This window comes from Piliocolobus tephrosceles, chromosome 19 (assembly GCF_002776525.5).
Source record: "Piliocolobus tephrosceles isolate RC106 chromosome 19, ASM277652v3, whole genome shotgun sequence".
NCBI lineage: Eukaryota > Metazoa > Chordata > Mammalia > Primates > Cercopithecidae > Piliocolobus > Piliocolobus tephrosceles.
Window position 1 is genome coordinate 50,506,619 of NC_045452.1, and position 7,425 is coordinate 50,514,043.

Here is a 7,425-nt window from a genome sequence, read left to right on the forward strand (position 1 = left end):
ACCATTTCACAATTTGGGGATTCTTGTGGAGGTAACATTTTTCTTATTGTAGCAAGTATTCACCCAGAAAGACCTCATCATTTGAGATAGACCATGGGACTCTGTTTCTTACAACCACAAGAGCCGGGCACAGAGGACCTTCCATTGAATAGTCTTTGGAGTCCCTGTAAGTCTCATCCCTCCCACTTGTGGGGGCTTAAGAGATTTGTTACCAGAAAGGGATTCTGATCCAGATCCCAAGAGAGGGGTCTCAGATCTTGAGCAAGAAAGAAGTTGGGACAAGTCTGCAGAATAAAGTGAAAGTGAGTTTATTAGGGAAGTAAAGAAACAAAAGATAGGCTACTCCAGAGGCAGAACAGGTTATGTTCATACGGAGAACAACCAGAGGGCTGCTGGTTGGCATTTTGATGGTTATTTTTTGATCATATGCTAAACAAGGGGTGGATTATTCATGAGTTTTCCAGGAAAGGGGCAGGCATTTCCTGGAACTCACTACTCCTCCCCTTTCAGACGATAAAGAGTAATTTCCAGATGTTGCCATGGCATTGGTAAACTGTCCTGGCATTGATAAGAGTGTCTTTTAGCATGCTAATGCATTATAATTAGCATATAATGAGCAGTGGGGTTGATCAAAGATCACTTTCCTTGCCATCTTGGTTTTGGTGGGCTTTCTTTTTTTTTCTTCTCTGCATCCTGGTTTATCAGCAAAGTCTTTATGAACTGTATCTTGTGATACCAGCCCTGCCAACCTCCTATCTTTTCCTGTGACTAAGAATGCCTAACCTGGGAATACAGCCCAGCAGGTCTTATCCTCATTTTTCCCATCCCCTATTCAAGATGGAGTCACTCTGGTAATTTGGGCACAGTGGATTGGCCAATCCTCCTACTGCTGCTTAAAGTTGCCAGTGACTCCCTCAAGGTCAACCCAGGCACAAGTAAATCCAGTAGCAGAAGACACCAGAGGAGTGGGTCTCAATTTTGACCTTCCCTGACACAAAATGCTAGTAGAGATTTCTTAAAATCATTTGTATGTTTCTATTAAACTAACTTTTATAAGATTATGTCAAATAGATCATGATAAGAGGAATCTCACTGGAAGAGGAAATATTGAACACTCAGCTTCCCTTAGCCCCACTCTCCCCACCCTTTTTTGGATTATGCTTATTTTTTGTTTCCACTTTATGGGAACACAGCGTAGAAAAAGGTGAAAGATTCTTAGCCCACGAGGAACAATACCCCACCATCTCAGAAACACAGGGCGAAGTTTCATTCATTCCTTGTCTCAAATGTAGCTTTCTGCACACTATTCCATGGGACAAGAGGAGAATTAGAGTCTATATCTGTTATTCTCAACCTTGATTGCATAATGAAATCACTTTTTAAAATATTGATGCCTGTGTTCTACCCACACAGATTTTGATTTCTTGAGTGTGGGGTGTGACCTGGGAATTGGGATTCTAAAAAAGGAACTGAGGTAATATTAACATGCAGCCAAGGTTGGGAACTCTCGGTCTACATGCTGTCCCTAATCCATCATTTTCTGTCTAACCACTGGCTCACAAATGGTATACATTCAGTCAGGGGTGTCTCTTTTACTTTATTTGCAAAATATTCTTTAGAAGATACAAAAAATGCATTTAGAATACACACATATACAATATCATTTAAACTATTTCCAAAATGTTCTCAGTAAATCCAAAATTCATTTTTCCCTTATTAATATTTTTTGCTAAAGTTAGAGGGAAGCTACAGAAGTATTTATTCATTCAATGACTATGGATCGATCCCTCACTCTGTGCCCGGAATTGTTCCATCAGATACTCCTGCTATGTTTTTCTCACACCAGCCCTGGGGTAATCTTGTGCTGTGTCTTTCTTGGTTAATGCCAAACGCAAACTGTTGTACTTAGAATGGTCACACAACGTCCAAAACAAAGGATCAGCAAAACACCTGAACTTTGCTACTCTCTGTGGCAGTCTGCAAGACACTTGATGCTTGACAAATGCAGGTTTCACTGATTTAAATTCTTTCTGAATAATAAAAACCATTAACAACAGTTAATCCCCCTCCTCCCCACCTAACCATATAGCAGTTTGATATGTAATGAAACCGGGAGAGTGGGTTGGAAAAATATTCCTAGTTTATTGCAGGTGTTTATCATCAAAATGGAATCACATTTCCGAGGTTTTGTTTTGAAAACTGACATTCAAAAAGATTTCAGAGATGTTTTATGTGTAGCTCATTGCTTCAAATTACCCAAATTAATTTCATTTCTGTAAATAAACTATATTATAAAGTGATTAGCCACGAAGTGTTTGTGAAATGGCCAAGTTTGTTTTTAAAATGGAAACACTACGTTAAAAATGTAGTTAGTTAACTCAGTAAGTTAAAGTTAACTCACAAGGCAGTAGGTTTACAATGCTATGTTGGTGTTTAAACTTTTTAGCATTAGACCAATGTTTAATAATAAAAAAAAATCTTCATATGGGTATTGTTGTCTGTGAGTGAGTGAGTGAGTGATTTTTGTCTGGTCTTAGTCTAAACACTCTGCTTTTAGTTGCTCAGGAGCTGACATTTACTGGCCCTAAGCAGGGCCTTATCTACTTTGGTTCACATTTATTTAGGGTGGTTTTGCAGACCCGCCCGTTAGAGGCTGAAGCAAATATATGTCATATGTGGGCTTGCTGTTGCTTGCAAGACTTTCTCCAATTATTCATATAATCTACATGTTGGCTGTTTTGTCTCAAACTTTAAGTAGAACTCGATATGTTTTAATGCCAAGAAAGAATCCACCCTAGAAAGAATTTACCTACTTCTTCCCCAAGTCATTAGTAAGCAATGTAGATTTTACTGAAATCCACTTGTAGAAGATTAGAAGGATGATTTTATTTTATCTTTTTAAGAAAATAGCATAACATTTCATAACTGTCCCTCGTATCCCCTCTCCCATGCCCCTTAGGCCTCTGCCAAGCATCTTGTCTTCTTCCCCCTCCTTGCTAGTGCTAAATTCCTGGCTTTCAGTTGGGCATCCATATTGTACCCCAGGTGAGAGCTATATGCTGTTTATTGAGATATTTCTCAGCACCTCACAGCCAATCTTACATCCTCAAACCAATTGAAAGCAGTAGAGCATTAAAAATAAAAAATAGCCTTCTATTACCAAGGTTGTCACATATATAGAAGATGAAAATACTGCCAATGTTACACGGGACACCCTTACACTAAAAACTTACTTGATATTCATCTGAAATTCAAATTTAACTGGATATTTGCCTTTTTTTTTTAACTTAAAACAACACAATTCTGCAGGTCAGAAGTCTGAAATCAAGGAGTCAACAGGGTTTGTTCCCTCTTAGGGGGTCACAGGGAGAATCTGTTTCACGCCTCTCTCCTTGTTTCTGTAACCCCAGCAATCCTTGGTGTTCCCTGACTTATAGATGCATCACTCCAATCTATGCCTGCATCTTCACATGGCCGTCTCCACTGGGTGTCTTTATATGGCCTTCTTATAAGGACATCATTCATTATATTAGGGCCCTACCTAATCCACTATGATCTCATCTTTACTGATTACATCTGCAAGGACACTATTACCAAATAGGGTCACATTCTGAGAGTCTGGTGGACATGAAGACTATTCAATCCAGGACAATGGCGTTTTTTCTTTTTTCTTTTTTTGGGGTACCTAAAGATTTTTGTTTTATTGTGTTTTTCCATAAGTTATTGGGGTACAGGTGGTATTTGGCTACATGAGTAAGTTCTTTAGTGGTGATCTGTAAGATTTTGGCTCACCCATCATCTGAGCAGTTATACACTGCACCATATTTGTAGTCTTTTATCCCTTGCCCCCATTTGACTTTTCCCTCAAGTCCTCAGAGTCCATTTGTATCATTCTTATGCCTTTTTGTGCTCATAGCTTAGCTTCCACATATCAGTGAGAACATACAGTGTTTGCTTTTCCATTCTTGAGTTATTTCACTTAGAGTAATAGTCTCCAGTCTCATCCAAGTCACTGCAAATGCTGTTAATTCATTTCTATTTATGACTGCTTTATATATATTTCTCTCTCACAGTTTCTTTATCCACTTATTGATTGATGGGCATTTGGGATGGTTCCATGATTTTGGAGTTGTAAATTTTGCTGCTATAAACATGCATGTGCAAATATCTTTTTCGAATAATGACTTCTTTTTCTCTGGGTAGATACCCAGTAGTAGGATTCCTGGATCAAATGGTAGTTCCACTTTCAGTTCTTTAAGGAATCTCCACACTGTTTTCTATAGTGGCTGTACTAGTTTACATTCCCACCAGCAGTGTAGAAGTGTTCACTGTTCACTGCATCCACACCAACATCTGCTGTTTTCTGATTTTTTTGATTATGGACAGTCTTGTAGGAGTGAGGTGGTATCACATTGTGATTTTGATTTGAATTTCCCTGATCATTAGTAATGTTGAGCATTTTAAAAATATGTTTGTTGGCCATTTGTATGTCTTCTTTTGAGAATTGTCTATTCATGTTCTTAGCCCACTTTTTGATGGTATTATTTGTTTGTTTGTTTGTTTTTACTGATTTGTTTGAGTTCGTTGTAGATTCTGGATATTAGTCCTTTGTCAGATGCATAAATTGTGAAGGTTTTCTCCCACTCTGTGGGTTGTCTGTTTACTTTGCTGACTGTTTCTTTTGCCGTGCAAAAGCTCTTTAGTTTAATTAGGTGCTAGCTATTTCTTTTTGTTTTTATTGCATTTGGTTTTGGGTTCTTGGTCATGAAATCCTTGCCTAAGCCAATGTATAGAAGGGTTTTTCCAATGTTATCTCTTCTAGAATTTTTATAGTTTCAGGTCTTAGGTTTCAGTCCTTAATCTATGTTGAGTTGATTTTTGTATAATGTGAGAGATGAGGATCCAATTTCATTCTCCTACATGTGGCTAGCCAATTATCCCAGCACCGTTTGTTGAAAAGGGTGTCCTTTCCCTACTTTATGATTTTGTTCGCTTTGTTGAAGATCAGTTGACTGTAAGTATTTCAGTTTATTTCTGGGTTCTCTCTTCTGTTCCATTGGTTGATGTGCCTATTTTTTATACCAGTACCATAGTTTTGGTGACTATGGCCTTATAGTCTAGTTTGAAATCAGGTAATGTGATACCTCCAGATTTGTTCTTTTTGCTTAGTCTTGCTTTGGCTCTGCGGGCTCTTTTTTGGCTCCATATGAATTTTGGAATTGTTTTTTCTAACTCTGTGAAGAATGATGGTGGTATTTGGATGGAGATTGCGTTGAATTTGTACATTGCTTTTGGCAGTATGGTCATTTTCACAATATTGATTCTACCTATCCATGAGCATGGGATGTGTTTCCATTTGTTTGTGTCATCTATAATGTCTTTCAGCAGTGTTTTGACTCCTTTGTTAGGTATATTCCTAAGTTTTTTTTTTTTTTTCAGCTATTGTAAAAGGGGTTGAATTGTTGATTTGATTCTCTGCCTGGTTGCTGTTGATATATAGAAGAGCTACTAATTTGTGTACATTAATCTTGTATCTGGAAACTTTGCTGAATTCTTTTATTAGTCTAGGAGATTTCTGGAGGCATCCTTAGGGTTTTCAAGGTAAACAATCAAATTGTCAGCAAACAGTGTTTGACTTCCTCTTTACCAATTTGGATGCCCTTTATTTCTTTCTCTTGTCTGATTGCTCTGGCTAGGACTTCCAATACTATGTTGAAGAGGAGTGGTGAGAGTGGGCATCCTATTCTTGTTATTTTTCTCAGAGGGAATGCTTTAAACTTTTCCCAATTCAGTATTTTGTTGGCTGTGGGTTTGTTTTAGATGGCTTTTATTACATTAAGGTAAGTTCCTTACATGCTGAGAGTTTTGATCATAAAGCAATGATGGGTTTTGTCAAATGCTTTTTCTGCATTTATTGGGATGATCATGTGATTTTTGTTTTCAGTTCTGTTTATGTGGTGTATCACATTTATTGACTTGTGTATGTTAAACCATCCCTGCATCCCTGGTATGAAACCTACTTGATCGTGGTGGATTATCTTTTTGATATGTTGTTGGATTTGGTTAGCTAGTATTTTGTTAAGGATTTTAGTATCTATGTTCATCAAGGATAATGGTATGTAGTTTTCTGTTGTGGTTGTGTCATTTCCTGGTTTTGGTATTAGGGTGATGCTGGCTTTACAGAAGGAATTAGGGAGGGTTCCTTCTTTCTCTATCTTGTGGAATAGTGTCAAAAGGATTAGTACCAATTATTCTTTGAATGTCTGGTAGAATTCTGCTGTGAATCTGTCTGGCCTTGGACTTTTTTTGTTGGTAATTTTAAAATAATGATTTCAATCTCGCTGCTTGTTTTTGGTCTGCCTAGGGTACCTAATTTTTCCTGTTTTAAGCTAGGAGGGTTGTATTTTTCCATGAATGTAGCCATCTCTTCTAGGTTTTCTAGTTTATGTGTGTAAAGATGTTCATGGTAGCCTTGAATGATCTTTTGTATTTCAGTGGTGTCTGTTGTAATATCTCCCATTTCATTTCTTAGTAAGGTTATTTGGATATTCTCTCTTCTTTTCTTGGTTAATCTTGCTAGTGGTATATCAATTTTATTTATCTTTTCAAAGAACAAGCCGTTTCATTTATCTTTTGTATTTTTTTGTTTCAATTTCATTTATTTCTGCTCTGATCTTGGTTATTTTCTTTTCTCTGCTGTGTTTGGGTTTGGTTTGTTCTTGTTTCTCTAGTTCCTTGAGGTGTGACCTTAGATTGTGCTCTTTCAGACTTTTTGATGTAGGTATTTAGGGCTCTGAACTTTCCTCTTAGCACTGCCTTTGCTGTATCCCAGAAGTTTTGATAGGTTGTATCATCATTGTCATTCAGTTTGAATAATTCTTTAATTTCCATCTTAACTTTATTTTTGACCCAATGTTCATTCAGGAGTGGGTTACTTAATTTCCATATATTTGCATAGTTTTGAAGATTCCTTTTGGAGTTGATTTCTAGTTTTATTCTAGTTTGGTCTGAGACAGTGCCTGATATAATTTCAGTTTTCTTAATTTGTTGAGGCTCGTTTTATGGCTTATCACATAGTCTGTCTTAGAGAAAGTTCCATGCACTGTTGAATAGGATGTGTATTCTGCAGTTGTCGGATGAACCGTTCTGTATATATATCTGTTAAGTCCATTTGTTCCAAGGTATGGTTAAAATCCATTGTTTATTTGTTGACTTTCTGCTTTGATGAACTGTCAAGTGCTGTCAGTGGAGTATTGAATCCCCCACTATTATTCTGTTGCTGCCTATCTCATTTCTTAGGTATATTAGTAATTGTTTTATGAATTTGGGATCTTCAGTGTTAGGTGCATATGTGTTTAGGATTGTGATATTTTCCTGTTGGACAAGGCTTTTAACCATTATATAATGTCCCTGTTTGTCTCTTTT